We start from the raw sequence: 22,305 nt of genomic DNA, 5'->3' as shown, positions 1-22,305 counted from the left end.
GTCTTAATGTCATTAATGATAACCCTGTCAGGTTTGGTCTAAGAAAAGTGCCGTTTTGAATTCTATTTCCTCTGCCTGAATTCCTCTCCTTTTAGACAGGGCTAGTGCTGGCTCCTTCCCTTTCTACAGGTCTGTCCTAATGTCCTTTTATTAGGAAGGCCTTCCCTTCATCACCTCCTAGAAATAACACACCAACATCCAAACTTTCCTTCACTATGCTTTTGTATCTTTCCCTTAATGCTAATCCATGCCTGCCTTTTATCATTCATTCATTCATTCCCTCTCTTTCCACTTGACCATTCCTTGAGAATTTTCTTTGATGTTTCCTTAATATGCAGATCAATATCAGATACCTAAAACACACTAAAAGTTTGTTTTTGAATGAATAATCATGGTGAAGAAAAAGTCAATACCTTATCACCTTGCTTTTGAGAAAGGAGTGAGGGGTAAAAATTAAAAGTCCACTTTCACTTTTGACCTTAGACCTCCCGACACATTGGATCCCCTTGATGTCTTCTCATCCATGATGCAGGGAAAAATTCTTTGAAATAGCTGCTGTGAGTGAAGATCAAGTTCTGTTCTCCCAGTTTCTGGGCTTTATTTCAACTCATGACAGCCTAATAGAAAATCATAGCTCATAAATATTTCTGCCTTTGGAACTTTCTTCGTGAGCCTGAGATGTAACTATATACAACTACTTTTGTCAAGAGGCAAAAGTAAAAGAACTCAGAGTATTTTTGTCTAAAAATAGTACATGCTATCATTAAGCAACAGCCTACTGCCTGCTCTTGTATTCAGCCCTTCTCCAGGCAAGATGCAATACAACAAAGAAAGAGGCTGGTGGTCACAAGCCAGGACATTGCAGGGCTCATTAATTACTTGGAAAATGGTGCCTGGGTTGCAGCCAGCATCCCAAACAAAGAAAGGAAATAGCTCCTGTTCTCCAATTGACAAGTTGATGTGTGAGGTAAGAATGAAAATCATTTGGGCAAGCAAAAAAGGGGGAGAAATAAAATGGAAGCAATAGTTTTGTTCAAGAACAAGTATAAAATTAAGACTTAGTCCCAACCCCAAGAGGGTTGATTCATATCAGTTGAGAGCATGGAAATCACTGTCTGCTCCCAGCCACGAGATGAATTCATTATCTCTAATAGAGGATTGGGAACACCACTTTAGAAAAAGTGTTGATGGTGTCGGAGCGAGGGCCAAATTGCATGATATGTGTACAAATGAATTATTAATCTTGGCAGCTCCTAAATATCCTTGATTCTTATGACATCTTTATTATAAATATACATCTTTATTATAAATATGTAAATATGACATCTTTATTATAAATATCTTATAATATAAAATATATATTTTATATAAATATGTCATATTCTTATGACATCTTTATTATAAATATACATCTATGTTATAAATAGAGTTAAACATCATCACTCCAGAAAATATAATCTTTCATTTTAGCAAGGTTAAGAATACTAACCATCTTCACAAATTTGGTGTAATTATGTGGGAATAGTTTCAAGCAGGTGGAGTACAGTGAGGAAAATGAGAATTTTTTCATATATACTTATAAAGAAACGAAGAGATCATACTTAGTGGGTTAAATTCCCATTTTTTTCAGACCTGATTGCATTTTGGGATAGTGTTCACACGCTTCGATTTTGACTTTTAGAATTCCAGACTTTGTGAGATACCCGGGGAAGTAATAATAAAGGCCGGTTGAGTAAGTAGGAGGGGAAGTAATCAAATGGTCAGGATCAGAGAGATGGTCCTGAGGTTAAGGCAATTGCTTTGCATGTAGCTGACCCCAGTTCCATCCTAGGCACTGCCTATGGTACTCTGAGCACAGAGCCAGGTGTATCCCAGGAACACCACTGGCTCTAGTCCAGCTCTCAACTACCAAAAAGAAATTGCATGGACAACTAGTTTTGTTCAAGAGCAAGAGCAGAGTTGAGATATATTCCCAAACACGAGTGAAATGATTTATGCCAGTTGAGTATTTAATCCAACTGCTCAGGTTATCTACTGTTTCATTAAAATGAGCCCACCAGTGCATTATTTCCTTAGTACTATTTACACGGTTCTAAGTACTAAGTTGGTGTATTAGCCAGAAAAGCTGCTCCATTAGGAGAATAAAAAGTCAAAAGACATACACATGTCACTGCCACCTTTTCTTTTCTTTTCTTTTTTTAATTTTTATTAGTGAAACACCATGAAGTACAGTTGTAGACTTACAAATTTTCGTGCTTGGGTTTCGATTATACAATGATCAAATACCCATCCCTCCAGCAGTGCCCGTTTTCCACCATCACGGATCCCAGTATCCCTCCCACCTCCATCCTCCCCATCCCACCCTGCCTCTGTGGCAGGGCATTCCCTTTTGTTTTCTCTCTCCTTTTGGGTGTTGTGGTCTGCAAAAGAGGCATTGAGTGGCAATCATGTTCGGTCCATAGTCTACTTTCAACATGCATCTCCCATCCTGGGAGGATCCTCCAAACACTCTTTATTGGTGCTCCCTTCTCTATCTGAGCTGCCCTTTCCCCTAGAATGCTCGGCTGGCCTCTAAGCCATGGGGTAATCCTCCTGGTACTGATCTCGACTGCCACCTTTTCTACCACCACTACCATCACCTCTATGAAGGTGATGCCATACTCAGCCTTAGCCCCCATCACAACACATCAAGCAGAGCATATACAGGTCCTTGTTATTGAAAGAGATATTTTTGGAGTTCGTACGTTATCAGGTTAAGCAATGTTCTTGGAGACGAAGTTACTCAAACTGTTCACTGAGTTATATTTTTAATTCCACTCATGTGAGTATAAATTTAAAATTAAAGTGTGCTATCATCCTGCAGAGAAAGAAATGAAGACAATGAAGTTGCAGGTATCAGTGTGGGGATTGTTTTTCAAGTTTGTTTTTTTTTTGTGGTTGAGAAAATGTGTAGAGAAGAGAAATAAAAGTTCTATTTCTAGGTAAGGGCAGGTTCTCAAGTTATTTGATCAATGAATTTGAAATTGGGTCTGTTAGCATAAAGATCTCCTTGGAACTTGCTCAAAATTACTGTTTTCTGGTCTCAACTTAGACCCAATGAATCAGAAACTCTGGGAGTGGTACCTAGCAGTCAGTGTTTAATAAACCCTTCAGAAGTTGCTGGTGTGCTTTAATGTTCGAGAAACACTGATGGATGCAGACTTCATGAGTTTCATAAGTGTTATCGGAAATATAAAAAATGAAGTAGATCTCTAGGTTTATTTAGATTTTTAAAAATTTATTTATTGAATCACTGTGAGGACAGTTACAAAGCTTTCGTGTTCGAGTCTTGGTCATACAATGATCAAACACCCATCCCTTCACCAGTGCACATTTTCCACCGCCAAAAACCCCAGTATACCCCTCTCCCACCCCTTCTCTTCCTGTGTGGCAGATAATTTTCACATTACTCTCTCTCTACTTTGGTCACATTCAATATTTCGACACCAGTCCCACCATTGTTATTTGAAAATTTCCCCCAAAACTCAGATCTGCCGAAAAGGCAACAGTAGACAATTTGTTTTCTATTGCTGGTTATGAATAGCATATGATGTCACATGACCTCAAGAGTAGCCTTGTTGTCCTGGAATTCTAAAACTTTAAAAATTAGGTCTGGTGATATTTCTACCAAGAGCTTCGGTTCTGAGATTTGTTTGTGTGTCTCTGGGATCATGGCCTTTAAGGAGCTTAATAAGTAGCTGGTGCTGTTTGAGAGCAGCATCTCAGGGTCTCATCGGGGCGAGGGAGGAGAAGAACCGGCTCCTCCCCTATCCTGTGAGGCCCAGCATATATTATCACTGCTGGCCTGTACCTGAATTTTCTAATGATTTCTGAAAAATGGCAGCCCCTGGGATCCCCAGGAACAGGTGGACGGACAGCACCCACTCCCATCTGGGATGGCCCGGCGAAGGTGACCTAAAGCAAAGTCCAGAGGCATTTCTTCCAAGAACACTCAAGTTCCGAGATTCGTTTGTGTGCATCTGGGATCATGGCTATTAAGGAGCTTAATAAGTTGCCGGGGGCCGTATGTAGGTGGCATCTTAGGGTCTCCTCAGGGTGATATTTAGATTATTATATGATGTCCCAAAGCAGTAAAGTATAAAGTAAAGGCCCTCCCGTTGATCATCAATTTGCTCGAGCGGGCCCAGTAACGTCTCCATTGGAGACTTTGTTGTTACTGTGTCTGGCATATCAAATACTCTCGGTAGCTTGCCGGGCTCTCCGAGAGGGGCGGAGGAATCGAACTCGGGTCGGCCATGTTGGCTGCGTGCAAGGCAAACGCCCTACCCGCTGTGCTACCGCTCCACCTGGAGCGATAGCACAGCGGGTAGGGCGTCTGCCCAAAACAGTATAATAAAATAATTACTCTAAAATAATATTATTGCTTTTCTTTTATAATAAAGATGCAAAAAAATTGAAAATAGACTGGCAGGGAGAAATATTGCTTAGAAAACTGGGCCAGGGGTTGCTCTTCAGTTTTGCAGACTTCTGGGAGAAGGTCAGACAACTTCAAGGAGACCTGTTAAATCCCGCTAAGATGAGGCTTTTAGCTGTGTGTTGTGAACTTTGATTTGTTGGTGGTGGAGAGGTTGGGCTACACCTGGCAATTCTCAGGGCTTATTCCTGGCTCTGTGATCAGGCGTCCCTCCTGGCCATGTCCTAGAGGCTCTAGGGTGGTCTGGGATCAAACTTGGATGGCGACATACAGGTCAAATGCTTTACCTGCTTTACTTTCTCTCCAGCCCTAGAGATTTAGTTTGGGAATGGACTGCCCTCCTTCCTCCTTTACATTTTAACTACCAGAAGGATAAAGATTTAATTTGGTCTGTTCTCACAGTCATGCCTGGTATACATGCAGTATGTACTTTGTGAATGTTATGTAATGATCTCATTATTTCTCTGGTTCCCCCTTGCCCCAAATAATGCCTTAGGATTTTTCTTGACTGTTTACTATCAGTGCTGTTTTATTCTGTTTCTTTTTAATTTAGGTTGAATTTACATGCAATGAAATGTACATTTTTTTAAGTTTGCACTGAATGACACTAGACAAAATGACACTATGATACTAATTTTCTCTACATTAATGGTTTCTAATTGAAAACCATATTCATAGCCATAAACTTAGGGATTTGTAGTCGGTGTTATATATTTTCTGATCAGAATTTGAATCAGTGCATGTTTATTAAAGAAGAAACATTAGCATCATCTAAAAAGTCCACTCATGTAACCCATTTTGAGTGATGCTTCTTAGAAAGAATGAATTGGTACATTGTGAAATTTCAAGCCCTATTGGAAGGGGAATGTTTGAGTTGAGTGGGTTTCTGAGGAAGGAAAGTCTACCTGAAATCTTGAAGTCACTTTGAGATAACCTGAATCAGTGGTAAGTATCTGTGCCCATTCTCTCAATAACTTGACACTCTGTTAAGTTGGACTTTGAGATGCTTCTAGGACTCCCATCTGCTTCTTTCATTACTTTTCTTATCACTATTTTAGAATGTGTGTTCTGTCTTAGAGGAGCTTGCTGACTTTTGTTTCACAGATTTTTTAAAGTCTTATAATGATCAAAGGGGGGACTTTTGACCAATGATGAAACAATTTCCAGAGGACTACTGATTATTTTTCCCATGATGACTGGAAGAATTTCACTGATATGAAACCATATTGTACATTATAAAAACAAATTTTCTCAGAAGGCAACTGTTGTATATAACTAACATGGAGGTTAGGGATATTGTTAAGTAGATGGTAACCTTTTGGTAGAAATCAGTAAAATTCACAAATAATTGGACATTTCAGAAAACTTGAGCTAAGTGTTCTATTATTGATTTGATTCTACTGCAATCTATGGACTCATTTAATAGCTTGAAATAAAGTGAGAGAAAATTAAAATTCAAGTTGAATTAATCTTGTTTTATTTAATTAGGTGTACTGTTAACCATAGGCTAGAAATTCAGATCGTATTGGATAAGAGAAAAAAATCTAGTGTTTTTCAAGTTCTTATGGATTTAGGGCATTTGTAAGATAAAATTTGCTCTTTTTCTACATTATAAAAGTTTTATATACTTATTCTGGTTACTTACAAATATTTAGAAAATGTTAATGAACATCCTTAGTAATTCCTAATTCTATTAATGCTGGTCAACATTATTTAAAATATGTTTTCCCAGTTAGAATCATCATTTGTGTCACTTGTCTTCCCATTGATCATCAGTTTGCTTGAGTGGGCACCAGTAACATCTCCATTTGTCTCTGTTGCTTGTTAGAATAGCCCGATGACCTATTGGGGGCTCTTTTAGGGTCAGGGGAATGAGGCCCGTTATTGTTACTGTTTATGGCATATCGAATATGCCACGAGTAGCATATATATATGCTATATATGAGAGGCCCTCCCGTTGATCATCAATTTGCTCGAGCGGGCCCAGTAACGTCTCCATTGGAGACTTTGTTGTTACTGTGTCTGGCATATCGAATACTCTCGGTAGCTTGCCGGGCTCTCCGAGAGGGGCGGAGGAATCGAACTCGGGTCGGCCATGTTGACTGCGTGCAAGGCAGACGCCCTACCCGCTGTACTATCACTATATATATATAGTATGATTGTAACATGAGTTACAATCATACTATATATAAAATATTATAGCTTTTTAAGCTTTATCCTATGTCGTCTGTACTCTTCACAAGATTTTGGTAGCAGAAATAAGGTCTATGTGATTCTCTACCACATTTCATTTAACAGTTTTATTATTAATTCCAATCTCTTGATTGGAATTTTAATAACTTAATTCTATGGTATTTTACAAAACATCACTGTCACTGGTACTGTCACTGTCCTCCCTTTGTTCATCACTTTGCTCAAGCGGGCCCAGTAACATTGTGAGACTTGTTACGATGTGTGGCATATCAAATATGTCATGGGTAGCTTGCCAGACTTTGCCATGCGGGCAGGATACTCTCGGTAGCTTGCCGGGCTCTCTGTGAGGGGTGGAGGAATTGAACTCGGGTCGGGCATGTCGGCTGTGTGCAAGGCAAACACCCTATCCACTGCTTTCCGAGGGAAAGACCAATTAACACTGCCAAACCAGGCAGGCTGGGAGGGGCTGAAAATGGTTTCCATGAGCTAGTATGTGCCAACAAGCACACTTTGTGGGTGTTGTCAGAAGACCTTGTCTGGTGGCCAATGTACACAAGCTGAAAACTACAGCCACAGAGCAGATACTGGTGGGAATTTGGCATCAGCAGACTGAGGGAGCTGTTAGATTATCTGTTGAGATGGTTGAAGACTGGAAAAGTAGGCATAAGTATCAAGACATCATAGGAAACAGTGCAGGCAGTGGTTCATCTGAGATTCTGAAGCCACACACATGTCCACAATATATAATATCTTAGGAATTATGCTGGAAACTTTGGAATCCTCCATCAATATACCAAATCCTTGTCTTCCTTTATGAGATTGTACATTATTCTGGCGAGAAAAGTCTTCCTTGGATGGGGACTGGCCAGAACAAGGTGGAGTTCTGATTCCAGAAGAACTAGAATATCTGGTGTGTTCTAGTGTCTACTCAGGGAAGCACTAAGGGGCAGAGCTGGTGATTAGAATGAACAGGGCCAGATGCAAACTCACAGAGAGTGACTCATTTATTATAAAGTCTCTGAGAAGGAGCCTGAAGTGCACCTTTCTGGCCTAAGATTATTTGATCCAAAAAATGAACTGTTGCCTCAGCCTCCAAATATAGGTCCAACACTGGCACCTGGATATTGGTCATAGGTGATAGGATGTTAATTTATAGCAATAAAAATATGTAACCCAGGGCTCGTTGATGTCAAGAGAGGGGTGCGGCAGGGTGATACCATTTCACCGAATCTCTTCAGTGCCACCCTCGAGAACATCATATGACGACTGGAATGGGAAGGAATGGGAGTGAGAATAGATGGTCGGCAATTACACCACCTCCGCTTTGCTGATGACATTGTTTTAATAACACCAAACATCAGCCAAGCGGCACAAATGCTGGCCGACTTGGAACAGTGAGTGTGGAAAGGTAGGACTACAGCTGAATCTTACGAAGACAATGTTTATGAGAAACAGCCTCGTTCCTGACGCCCCATTCGCTCTCAACGGAACGACCATCTCCGAATGCAACAGCTATGTGTGCCTAGGTCGAGAGGTCAACATGACAAATGACCTGGCACCCGAGCTGCGCAGGAGGAAGAGAGCGGCTTGGAAGGCCTTCAAGGACGTCAAAGAAATAGCTTAGAGGACAAAGAACCTCTGGCTCCGGGCATATCTCTTTGATTCCACTGTTCTTCCTGCATTAACATATGCCTCAGAGACCTGGGCCCTACGCAAACAAGATGAGAACGCTATTCAGGTCTCCCAAAGAAAAATAGAAAGAGCTATGCTTGGAATATCACGTTTCACTCAAAGGAGAGAAAGAATCCGGAGTTCTGACATCCATCGACGATCAAGTATCAGGGACGCTGTCTCATTTGCCAAGGTGTCGAAAATCAGATGGGCTGGTCACGTAATGAGATTTAAAGACGACCTCTGGACTAGAGCTGTTACCGACTGGATTCCACGGGATGTCAAAAGACCGCGTGGCCGCCCACCTACCAGATGGTCAGACTTCTTCGTCAAGATCATGAACGATCGGTTTGAGGCCCTTCATGTTCCCAGAGCGAAGAGATGCCATTGGGCTACACTAGCACGCGACAGGGACAAATGGAGACGTTACTGGCGCCCGCTCAAGCAAATCGACGACTAACGGGAAGTTAAGTGATAAGTGATAAGTGAACCCAGGTCTAGGTACGTTAGCATAGCAAATAGACCTTCCATGCCACTGAACTGGTTTTAATCCCCAGTACCCTGTATGTTCCCCCAAGCCCCACCAGGAATGATTCTGAGCACAGAACAATGAGTAATCCCTGAGAACCACTTAATGCAGCCCCTAAACCAAAAATACATAAAAATAAAGTGAAGCAGATAATTGTGGACCCTGTTACAGCTTCTAGTCTCCTATCTGGTTTGTATTTTATCAGTTTTTTTTTTTTTTTTGCTTTTTGGGTCACACCCGGTGATGCGCAGGGGTTACTCCTGGTTCTGCGCTCAAGAATTACCCCTGGTGGTCCTCAGGGGACCATACAGGATGCTGGGAATTGAACCCGGGTCGGCCGCATGCAAGGCAAATGCCCTACCCGCTGTGCTATTGCTCCAGCCTCATTTTATCAGTTTTTTAAAAAATAAATATTTATTTACAGAATGCATGAATTTAGGAAACAAGAAGGATGAGACTTCTGGGAGGAAGAAAAAGTAGACAGATAGTTATGCCATACTTATTATGAATTTGGGCTCTGGCATCAGACAATCTTAAATTCAAATCTTAGCTCTTCTGTTCTCATGGTTTTCGAAGTCATGAAGAGAGTGCTTAACAACTTTGAGTTTCAGTTTCTCTACCTAGAAATTGGGATGCTAATAGTACCTAATGTGCTTGAGTTCTTACTATGATACAAGCGTATGTTGGGGGTCTGTAGTAAGGATTTAGTAAATGATAGTTAAAATAATATGGTAATTTTTAGTAGAGGGTTGTTTGGGGCTGGTAGTGCTCAGGGAGCCATGTGGTATTGGTAATTAAACACAGGCCTTCACACAAGCCAGGCACTCCTGAGTCTCTGAGTTCATGTCAGTGAAATACTGAGCCTTATGCTTGTCCCTGGGAATGGAAATGTGAATACTATATGGCCTGACCTATCCTGTCCATCTGTAGTTCCCAGGCCGTTGGATTAGAGGGATTCCTCGGTATTCACCAAGCTAATAGAAGGTTGCTAGACTTTTGGAAAGAACATTTTTTTGAAGCAGATACATTTCATTTATCTCTAGCTATAAAAAATATAGGTTACCTCAAATGATGGTGATCATCTGTTGTGAGTAAACAGCAGCACCTGCTCAGACTTCTGAGTTCTCCCCACACCCATCACTGTTACCTCTCTTTGGCATACTCTGTGGTAGTCAATTTATGAAAGAAGAAAAAAAAACTAAAGTAGCTTCAATGTGGACTATTTTTAAGAGGCCAGTTGACACTGCACCTGAGTGTCATATTTCTTAGATCTTGTAAAGCAAGTCTATTTCTGGATGTCCTACTGGGGCCAGGAATCACTTTGTTGCCCGAAAACCCCCTAGTATCTACAGGGCCGACAGGAAAATGTGCGCTGCCCCGCTCTTCCTCTTCCTGAAGTGTCTTCCTCTTCTCCACAAGCATCTTATTCAGTGTTTATTCCACTCACCTATCTCCTCAGCAAGGGGCTCTGTGGTTCTTCCAGTCACAGAAATTCAGGTGTAGGAGTGCACGCTGATAGAGGCTGGGAGGGGAGAGAGGAAAACATGAAAATAGCCAAGAAGGTATTGGGCGTCAGTCTCACGTTCTATTATTTTATACTCCACAAATGAGTGCAGTCCTTCTATGTCTGTCCCTCTCTTTCTGACTCATTTCACTTAGTATGATACTCTCCATGTCTATCCACTTACAAGCAAATTTCCTGACATCATCTCTCCTAACAGCTGCATAGTATTCCATTGTGTAGATGTATTAAAGTTTCTTTAATCACTCACCTGTTCTAGGGCACTTGGGTTGTTTTCAGATTTTGGCTATTGTGAACAGTGCTGCAATGAACATACAAGTGCAGATGTCATTTCTACTGTGCTTTTTTGCACCCTCGGGATATATTCCCAGAAGTAGTATTGTGGGGTCATATGGAAACTCAATTTCTAGTTTTCAAAGGACTGTCCAGGATGGGAGATGTGTGCTGAAAGTAGATAATGGACCAAAGATGATAACCTCTCAGTATCTGTATTGCAAATCATAATGCCCCAAAGTAGAGAGAGAGTATGGGAAATAATGTCTGCCATTGAGGTAGTGGGAGGGTGGGAAAGGGGGGGTGTACAGGGGATGTTGGTGGTGGGAATGTGCACTGGTGGAGGGATGGGTGTTTGATCATTGTGTGATTGTAACTCAAACATAAAAGCTTGTAACTATCTCACGGTGGCTGGAGCGATAGTACAGCGGTAGGGCATTTGCCTTGCACACAGCCAACATTGCCGACCCAAGTTCGATTCCTCCGCCCCTCTCAGAGCCCGGCAAGCTACCGAGAGTATCTCACCTGCACCGCAAAGTCTGGCAAGCTCCACATGACATATTCCATATGCCAAACACAGTAACAAGTGTCACAATGGAGATGTTACTGGGCTCGCTCGAGCAAATCGATGAACAATGGGAGGTTTGTGACCATGATTTTATCTCATGGTGATTCAATAAAAAAAAAAAAGAAAAAAGGAGAAAGTATTGGGACAATTTCTCAAAAGATAAAAAAAAGTAGCATCATCTTTTCGATTCTCATCTTTCTCACATTTCCTCATTTTTCAAATCCAAGTTCTGTAATGGTTGCTTGCTTCTTATGTGCTGCTTTTGTGTACCTTGCTAGCATGCAATATAATAATTATGCCAAAAGACCTGCCTATTCTCCATGTCACCGTTTCTGTGCACAGTGGGTTTTCTGTCAAAAAGCCCCTCCACTTTACATCCTGGGTGAATTTTCAGTGGGCCTTTAGGTAGAAGGTAAAGCGTTCCTTTTCTTCCAGCCCTTATGGTCCCTGTTCATGTGAAGATAAATGGTACTTTTCCCAAGCTTTGACTTAGGAGCTGACTCACAGTTATTGTGTGCTTATGTGTTTAATTTTGTCACAACTCTTTGCTTTTCCTGAAGCTGACTTAAGATAACTTGTGTCCCTCCTCTGTATATATTTTTAGCTGCTTAATTCTTATTCAAAACACCAGCGAATAAACACTAGTGAAAGAAGTGGACCCAGGTGATATCAGAAGTCGTGAGAAGACACTTTCCCATTCTTAGGACAGAGCAGGTAGTTGAATATTTTAAATATTTTCTTTTCCAAGGTGCCACTGTTCAGAGTAGGATGGTTAATGTGAGTGCAGAGGAAGCGAGAACAAGGTAATTGACTAGCTGCTTGTGTGTCTGACATTTCCTGAGTCTGACCTAAGAAGGCTATTTTAAACCATGATCTCATTTATGCTTCAAGACAACATTGAGTAACATGCCTTATAATCCCCATTTGCAGATGAGGAAAACTGGAACTTACATGACTAAGTGACAAGGCCAGGGGAGAGATAAAGGCCAAATGTGGACCCAAAGCTATGAATCCAGTAGAACACACTTCTTTAGCTGGGTCTCTAATATTTTATATGTCTTCTTATTTTTACTTATTTATTTACTTTCCTGTCCCCATGCCTGGCTGTCCTCACCAGGGCCTCTTGGAGGGGGACGGGTTGAGTTTCTTTCCCCACCCCTGCCCCGCCCCGAGCAGAGCCCCAGCAGCTGAGGACCTCCAGAGCCAGCCACGGCCATGTTGGGACCACTCTCCACACGTCCAGATGGGCCTCATGCATGAAAGAACTGGCAGAGGAAACCAGGCATGCGGGTCCCAGGGCTGATGTCTCCAAGCCTACTCGATTGGGACTGGGCCTTCTCCACCCAGACCCCCCTCATATTCCAGTAGGTAGGCATCACACCCACCAGCTGCCACCAGTGCCAGGTTGGTCCTATCAGTGGCCAAGACGCAGAGACCATAAAACTCAGCTCCCGGAAGCGTGTGGCCGCATTTGTGGCTGTGCCACATCTTATTTTTCCTTTGGAGAACCTGGCAGACTACCAAAAGTATCCTGTCCGCACGGCAGAGTCTGGCAAACTTCCTGTGTCATATTCAATATGCCAGTAACAATGATGGGTCTCATTCTCCTAATCCTGAAAGAGCATTGAAATGACTCTTTTAAAATCTCAGGGCTAGGAAGACGGAGACGTTACTGGTGCCTGCTCAAGGAAATTGACGAACAACAGGATGATTGTGATCGTGATAAATGTTTATTTATTTATTTAATTTTTTTTAGTGAAACACCATGATATTTATGTTTTTTGTCCCTTGTGTTACACTATAGATTTTTTCAATTTTTAGAATTTTTTAATTGAATCATCGTGAGATAGAGCATTAGAAAATTGTTCATGATTGCGTTTCAGTCATATAACATTCCAACACCCACCCCTCCACTAGTGTAATTTCCCAGCACCAGCATCCCCCCAGTTTCCCTCCACTCTTTCAAGCCTCAATAGTTTCTTAAAAACTTTTAATGGCCTTGTGAACTTATTTTAAGTTTGTTGTAGAGAAGCAATGATGCTAGAGTCGTTGGCAGCTGGTGTTGGCTATATTAAATGGTGATGGAGATAGTATTTGGAAGAACTGGCACTGGCACTCGATTTACTCATACTGCAAAAAGATTTCTAAATGGATTAGCTCACTTGGCCATAAAAGGAAAGGAGATGGTGTTCCTAAGAGAGGTACACCGTCTTTGAATGAGGGCTACCTTTAGGAAGAGGCATCCTCAAGTATAACATGCTCAAGTATAGCATAGTGGGAAAGGCAGAGGGTGCTCTTTGGGGCCTTCATAGAATTAGCTCAACATAGGGAATTGTTGAAAGTCCTCGCACTAGGGTGGAGGTTTCATGTTCAGCTATTTTCTGAATCAGGTAGACCATTCTAATGAATGTACAGTATATTTAATGACAGTATATTTCTCACTGTCAAAAATCCCTCCAACTTTGAACAAGACTCCTAAAAAAAAACAATATTCTTACCCTTAACTCATGATTCATATAGTTGATATACTGTCGCACTGTACCACTGTAGCACCTGTACCACTGTACCACTGTCCTCCTGTTGTTTATTGATTTGCTCGAGCGGGCACCAGTAATGTCTCTGTTGTGAAATTTGTTGTTACTGTTTCTGGCATGTCAAATACACCACAGGGAGCTTGCCAGGCTCTCCGAGAGGAACAGAGGAATAGAACCTGGGTCAGACGCGTGCAAGGCAAACGCCCTACCGGCTGTGCTATCTTAATTGTTTCTTTTTCTGGCAGTGGAATTGGCCTACCGGGTCATGCTCAGAGACTATTCCTGCATGTTTCCTGGAGGTTATTACCTGATGGTACTCAGGGCACCTGGGATTGAACTCATACAAGGCCTCCTACATACAAGGCATTGCATTTGCCCTTTAAGCTGTCTCTCTGGCCTCTCTGTGTGTCTGTTGCTCAGAAAAATCATGGTCCACATACGACACTTCATATTCTTTTTCTTATTCTATTTTTTTTCTCAGCCATAACTCCCCTCAGTCTGGTTTTAGTGGGTTGGGTTTGAGTAAATGTATGTGGCTTTTGGTTAGAGCAGAATCAGGAGGTGTTTGACTGGCAGAAGATTACCTGGAGACTTCAATGTCTCTCTCACCTCTTTTTTTGGCTCCAGTAGTCCTGATTCACAGCAGATGCTCTGTCCTGAGGCTCTTCCCAGGAAGAGCCCTGGAGTGCTAATAGCAGGATTCAGGTCTTCCTGGAAACTTATCAGACAACCATGTTTGGAGCTGAGGTTGGCTGGCACATGCTCTTCAAGAATAAGTTAATTTTCTGTAAAGCAGTTTAGCTGTGTCTAAAAATGTGCATTTAAAAGAAAAGATTAGAATTATGTACAGTTAAATTGTTTGTAAAACTAATTCTAATAGTAAAAAATGTTCCACAGTATGGTCATATGGCATCATGATAAATGGCTCTTTGAATGTTTATGAAGAATTTTTAATGATATAGGAAAATGCCATAACTAGACAAAGGAAGCAGGGCATAAAATTTACATGTTTTATAGAACTAGATCTAGTTTATCATGTATAGCCAACTTTAAAGGTCATTATTCATTATTACACTATTCTGTATTTTCCCATAATCTGCAGTAAAAAAAAACTTTTTATTTTAGAGTAGCTTTTTTTTATGGAAGAGTTGTAACAATAGTATAGCTCCAACATACCACACCTCGTTTCCCTTATTTTTTGAAAAAGTGTAATTTAAAATTATTTTGAAAAATATTTTAAACCAATTTTTGTAGCTTACATTACCACAGAATAAGTCTTGACCATGATTGAAGTCTATTTTAAAGGAGGATTTTTTAAATTTTTATTATCATTAGAAATATCTTTTTTAATATATATTTTTATTAGTGAGACATCATGAGGTAGAGTTGTAGACTTACAAATTCTTGTGCTTGGATTTCAATTATACAATGATCAAATACCCATCCCTCCACCAGTGCCCATTTCCCACCACCACAGATCCTAGTATCCCTCCCGCCCCCCAACCCCCCATCCCACCCTGCCTCTGTGGCAGGGCATTCCCTTTTGTTTTCAAAGGAGGAATATTTTTAACCAAAAATTGTTTTACAGAAAAGATTATGTTCCTCATCAAAAGCCAGCGTGACATGAACCACCATTTTCTTATTTACTTGTAATTCCACATTTAACAGAGATCTCAAGAAGTCTACACATACTGGAGGGACATTAGAACATTCAGAAATCCTCTATAACTTTACTGTTTGTCCTAAAAGGATTTAAATGAGTATTGTTTATCATTTGCTTTCTTTTGGATTTGATTTACAACATACTTTAATTTCAGACAAAGTTGTTATTCTTACTTTTTTTTTGAGCTAGATATATTTTTATTTAGTTTCAAACCTCCTTAGCCATATATGAGCCAATTTCATATGAATCTGTAATGGATATGAGCTTAAAATGCAGTCATCTGAAATTGAATTTACCAAGTAGATACTATTTTAATACTTTGTTCTGAGTGATCAGTTCACCAAAGCTGAAGTCTAAAAATAATAAGTACTGTTGTTTTTGCAAATCAAACCACCACAAAAATATTAAGGAATTATAAAGATGGTTTTTCAGAGGTTTTCTTTGCTACATGGTTTCTAAATGGAAGGCTATTGAGAGGTCTTAGGTTTCTGGGGCAGAAGTTTTCTAAATGAAGGTGTCAGACACTGTCCTGGTATCTTGTTCACTCAGAAAGGATGTAATGGTTGAGAATTGCACATATGAAAAATAGGAAAAATCTGTGCCGGCGGGGATGTGGTGAAAATAGAACTCTCATCCACTGCTGGTGGGAATGTTGTTTGGTTCAAGTCCTGTGGAAAGCAGTATGGAGAGGCCTCATTAAACTTACAACTGAACTGCCATAGGACCCAGCAATTCGTCTTTTGGGCATCTACCCCCAGGATTTAAAAATATTCATTCAAAAAGACTATGTGCAACATTATTCATTGCTGAACTCAGTACTGTCGCTACGATGTAGAATCAACCTAGGTATTCAACAATCAATGAATGGATTATGATGTGATACATAAAAACAGTGGGATGCTATGCTGCAAGTTGTGATGGAATCATACGATTTTCTGCAGCCTGACTGGATCTGGAAGACATCGTGTTGAGTGAAATAAGCCAGAAGAAGAAAGACAAACACAGGATGACCTCGCTATTCTGTGGTATATAGAACAACTAAATGAGGAAATGTATTATAGTGAAGAGGGGATGCATAGAACCAAAGATTGTTCCAAGAGTTTATAGATGGAGAAGGACAGAAAAGGGAAGAAATAAAAGGGGAGGAGGGGGAGAAAAAGAGAAACAGAAGTAATGGGTGGACAGGGATTGGTGTTTCAGATCATCCTGTTTGTCTTCCTCCTTCTGGCTTATTTCACTTAACATGGCATCTTCCAGTTCTAATCAGGTTTCAGAAAATTGTATGATTTTATCATTGAACTGGTGATAGGAGAATGCTATTGCTATATATCCAAAACACAGACTTAGCAACACTAAAACCACTTGATCTGCAAAGCTGCAACTACCAGAACTTTGTAATGTACCTGTCAAGGTGACAGGAGGGGTCGGGGTGGGGGTGAAACATGGGAACACTGGTCGAGGCGAGTTGACACTGGTGGTGGCATTGGTGTTGAAATATTATATGCCTGAAACTCAACTATTAATTTTGTAAATCTCTGTTCTTTAAATAAAAAAATTATTTTGAGAACCAAAAAGGAGCTACTCTTTAGGAGAGGATTTGAGGCCTAGTTAATACCCCTAGTGTGTTTTCCACTAAGGCATTAGAACTTGTGCTACTGTTTTAGGGGATCACAGGGTTTGTTTCTATTTCACAGCTTCAAAGGCTTATATGTCCAATTTGGAAAAATTGGACATGAGTCAAACTCCTGTCTCACTCACTCACTAATTAGCTTTCTTCAGGGAGGGACCTTATGAGTATTTTAGTTTAGTTTTAGTTTGGGGGCCACAGCAGGTATTGGGGTTGCTCCTGGCTCAGTGCTCAAGAGAGTTCACTCTTACTCTTGTTTGGAAAACCATGTGATGTCAGGGATTGAACCCATATGCCAAGAATATGCTCCAGCACATGGGTTATCTTTCTAGGTCCCGAGAAGGTTTTGTCTCTTATATCCCCTCTACTTAGTTTGGTGAACCACCTGCACCAGAAAGTACAACAGATAAGGTATTTGCCTTGCAAGAGGATAACATGGGTTCCATCTCTGACACCCCATATGGTCCCCCATGACTGCCTGAATGATCCCAAGGAATAAATCACAAGCAAAGCCAGGTGTGGCCCCAGCCCCCAAATCAACAGCAATAAAACAAAAAACTACCCCAGTTATGAAATGGTCTCTACCTTCCTCCATTTTATAAGATAATACTTCTGGCATTTTCTAAAGACCACCCCAAATTTTAAAACGCCACCCTTTGTCGTTACTACACTGCTATCTTGAGTTAACATTCTTAACCAAAGGAAAATATACATATATATATATATACACACACCACATATATATACCACATATATATACCACATATATATATACCATATATATATATGGTATATATATATATATGCCCTGTCTCCACAAAACCAGCTAGAAAGGGAAATGAAAAGATAAATTAAGAGACAGCTCAGTTGTTTATTATTAAATCTTTGTTTAACCTTGTGGAAAGATTAGGTTTTCTTCTATCTTTGCTAGCAGGTACGTTAAATTGGTTAAAAAATACAGTAGTGAGGAGGTATGGTGCTGTTAACAGGTCAACCTGTATCTGCTGAGTGAATCAGCAGCCTGATGGTGTATGTAGGCTTGCTGATACCCCAGAATTGCCACTGTGCCTTTGGCTGGACCACAACAACTTGGGACCAAGTTTACCAAGAAACTAAACGGCCGAAATTTAGGTATGTGGGAGCCATTCCAACAAACCACCTCTGGCTCAGCTATACAAGCTCATTTATTGACCTTATTTCAGAGACCCATAGATAAATCTCAAAAGAGATCAAAAACCAGTTATTCTCAGACATGCATTGCAGAAGAGAATGGGATAAATCACCACCAGACCCCCAGTCTGACTCCACCATCTCAGGATGGACCTTGCCAAGATATAACCTCCTGAAAATTTGGATATGCAGGTCCTGTGACTGAAATCTCCAGGCTTTCTCGAAGTTTGGGTGGGCTACCTCTCCCCACTTCCCAGTACACATGGAAGCACTGGCAGTTACCCCCACAGATCAACTGCAGCACCACCCTGTGAACTCTATCACTGGCTTTGCTTCAGAGACCCATAAGTAAATTTCAAAAGAGATCAAAAGCCAGAGAGACACAGCATCGATTAAATCTCCATGCTGTGTGGTAGCAGAGGTGGCAGACGGTCCCTCCCCAGCTCCCTGCCCACTCTTCGGCCTGGCTCTCACCCGCACAATGTGCCTCTAAGTGCCATCTTAGCGCACCAACAGCCCTGGTCCAGAGATGCCCAAATGAATCCCAAAATGGATTGGTGCCCTACAGAAATGTCTCTGGAACCCAACCATTTACAATCTAGGATTCCAGAAGCTCAAGGCAGAGGCACCCATTGATATTCAAAATGAGCAATGGACAATAAATGATGTAGCATCTGCCCCTGGCAGGCAGGCTTGAACAGTGGTGGAAAACATAATGCCCAAAAGTGGAAAGTATTGGAGAAATTGCCTGCCATGGAGGCAGGGTGAGCACTGGGATGTGGGGGGAGATATACTGGGGACACTGATGGTGGAAAGTGTGCACTGGTGGAGGGCTGGGTGTTTTTTCATTAATATAGCTGAATCTTGAACATGAAAGCTTTGTAACTGTATCTCACGATGATTCAATTAAAAAATAAAGAGTAATGTGGAGTTCATGCCCAATTCAGTGAGCTTAACCAATGGCTGAATAAATGGTAGTACTCCCACATTTAAAAAATAATACAGTGGTGTTTGGGGGAGAAAAAAAATATAACAGCATTTTACAGAGATTCTCTAAAAGAGCTGAAAATAGTTTTTCCTTCAACTGTTTTGCTGTCTAAGATTCAGCAGCACTTAAGTGATTTGGGTCAGTATCTAATAAGCACAATCTGTGTCTCAAATGGAAAATCAGCACAACTGGACCTCCACGAGCATAAACCTAGGTACATCTAGTGGTGTCTCTGAGGATCTCTACATCTTAGGAAGGGAGATCATTCAGAATTTTATTTTTGCAACCTCAAATGCTAAGCTCTGAATCATCTATTTAGGGCATTCAGAGCTGCCCAATGGACACTGCATAACTGAGTGGAATTAAATCTTTTCTTCAAGTTCCCCATCTGCAACAACCTTTGACATTGCATAGATTTTGAAGGTCATATTGTAAGATTAGTGCCAGGGATCTCTCAAGCATATTGCAACTGAAAATCTGTTTTCCTATTCCTGAATACTGAAAGTCATTAGGGAAAAAAAGAGAAAGTGTTCTTAATGAACACGTTCAACTTCTTGTAATTTGGCTTGTTCATGTGAATCAAAAATAGCTAAAAGTAGGTCAGATTGTCAAAAATGGGAGTCGGTTCACGTCACATTTTATTCACTTTACTAGACTTTTTCATTCACACTGACTGATCTTTAGCTCATGACTGACCCAAATCAAGAGATATTGATATTCTTATTTTCTTTATTTTCTTTTCTCTGTTTGCTTCAGAACATAAGTGGGTGTTATAAAGATGCTGGTAGCAGAGGATGTTACTTTAATTTTTCTTATTCACACAACAGCCTTTAAAATTGGGAAGTTTTGTACTTGTTTTGTAGATAAGGGTACTGAAGCTTCTATAGTTAGCTGTTGGTAAATGGCGAAGACATACAGCACATTAGTAGGTGACCTGAGATTTAAACAATTTTTTCAGTCTGGGAATTCTGATTTTTCTTATTCTCTTTATTTAATTTTTAAAAATTTCTTGGTGAGTAAATAATAAACCAATGTAGAATTGCCAGTCTATTTCTTTTTAAGACCTCAAAAATTATTCATCATAATATTAAATTACTTAAAGAAATTCCACTAATACAACAGTTACTTGATTGGAACTCTGAGTATGGGTCAAACATTAATTAACTCTTGAATAAGCCAGTGACGAGGTCTACATTTTTGCCATTTTCTAATGAATTTCAGAAAAATTTGGGTGTTTGTTCTAGGTGACAAGGCCAGTAACCCAGATACAATCCTGGCAGAACCAGGATTCAATTCCCAAGTCAGAGTTTTCATGATCCAAGTGCTTCATTGCACTTCAAATCATGTTTAGCGGCAAATGCCAATATAGATCAATATAGATGTAAATGAAATATTATTCCTTCTTATTAATGGTCTGATAGTATTTTAATGCAGTTTTTTTGGTTTAAGTGTTACCATTATTTATGGGCAGGTGATTATGAAATATTTGTTGTTTTTTTAACTTTCTTATCTTAAACACATTAAAAAATAAGTGTGGGCACAGAGGGTAGGGTCAAGCCTACTAGAGCTTGAGGCTTATGTCCAGCTCTCTGTTTAGGGGTAATTCCTGGTGTTGCCCGGGGGCCATAAGCAGGTCTGAGGATTTAACTGGGAGTGGGCTTATGCAAGGCAAACACTTTAACCCCTGTACTATTTCTCTGGCCCCTTGAACACATTTTAAAAAATTTTTTTATTAGTGAAACACCATGAGGTACAGTTGTAGACTTACAAATTTTTGTGCTTGGGTTTCAAAAAATATGGAATGCTTCACGAATTTGCGTGTCATCTTTGCGCAGGGGCCATGCTAATCTCTGTGTCGCCTTTGAGCACATTTTTTAAAAAAAAATTTATTAGTGAGACATCATGAGGTACAGTTGTAGACTTACAAATTTTTGTGCTTGGGTTTCAATTACACAGTGATCAAATACCCATCCCTCCACCAGTGCCCATTTCCCACTACCACGGATCCCAGTATCCCTCCCATCCCCCATTCCCCCCATCCCATTTTTAATGAGACTGAGCAGTACCTACTGTGCTAAATGAGGCACCTTGACCACAATTTTAAAGAGTACTTTAATGTGTATACATATACCCTCTGAAGTCTAATTGAGGAATGGGCTGAGGACTTACAATGTGGGGACTAGTTCCCTGCAGAGGGCTGGAGTGATAGCACAGTGGGTAGGACGTTTGCCTTGCACACAGCCAACCCGGGTTCAATTCCTCTGTCCCTCTCAGAGAGCCCGGCAAGCTATGAAGAGTATCCTGCCCGCATGTCAGAGCCTGGCAAGCTCCCCGTGGCGTATTCGGTATGCCAAAAACAGTAACAGGTCTCCCAGTGGAGATGTTACTGATGCCCGCTGGAGCAAATCGAGTGGACAGTTCCCTGCATAGCTGTGGACCTTAGCCTTGAGAAGAAGTTAGAGAGATACTGGTAGTTCCCTGAAGAAAACGCAGTCTAATCTGTGATTTGGTGATAAACTAGCACTGCACTGAGACAGCAGGAGGAGGAGATAAATCTTTTTTTGGTTTGGTTTGTGTTATTGAAAGGTTCACACTGGGCAGTGCTCAGGGTTTTCTCCTGGGTCTGCTCTTGGAGATCACTTCTGATAGTGCTTGGATGCCATGTGCAGTGCTAGCGATTGACCTGGAGTTGGCCACATGCTAGGCAAGCACCCTGTAGAATCTCGTCACCCTCCAAGAAGGAGGCGTTCTCAACTTTTTTCTCTGTGCAAGGTAATTATTCCATTCACATGATTTCCTGGGGTCTAGGTACAGTTGATTCTGTGACTTGTAGACTGGCCACCATAATAGTTGGTGAGGAGACGTAAGCTTGGGAAGCCTGTTTTTTAGAAATAGCCAATCTGCAAGCACCAGGCTTCCTACAGACAACGTATTTAAAAGTTATTCACATAAAATGTGTTTATAAATATTTTATAAGTTTCTGAACAAAAAAATCTGAATTATTCATATTCATTTTTTCAGAACAAGAGAAATTAAACATTTTCAGAGAAACTCTTCTAGTGTCTCTGGACATTTTTTTATCTCTGAAGTGTA

The 22,305-nt window shown here is 40.7% G+C and overlaps 1 protein-coding gene and 1 pseudogene across 4 annotated transcripts in view; one reads left to right on the top strand and one right to left on the bottom strand.

Moving 5' to 3' along the window:
* TNIK (TRAF2 and NCK interacting kinase) overlaps positions 1–22,305 on the top strand; it is a 478,684-nt gene that overhangs the window by 134,026 nt on the left and 322,353 nt on the right. The window lies entirely within an intron of this gene.
* LOC130020242 (uncharacterized) lies at positions 21,003–21,097 on the bottom strand (annotated as a pseudogene).

The sequence above is a fragment of the Sorex fumeus genome, unplaced genomic scaffold (assembly GCF_029834395.1).
Source record: "Sorex fumeus unplaced genomic scaffold, SorFum_2.1 ptg000010l, whole genome shotgun sequence".
Lineage (NCBI taxonomy): Eukaryota > Metazoa > Chordata > Mammalia > Eulipotyphla > Soricidae > Sorex > Sorex fumeus.
This window is presented reverse-complemented; position numbering and strand designations above follow the sequence as displayed.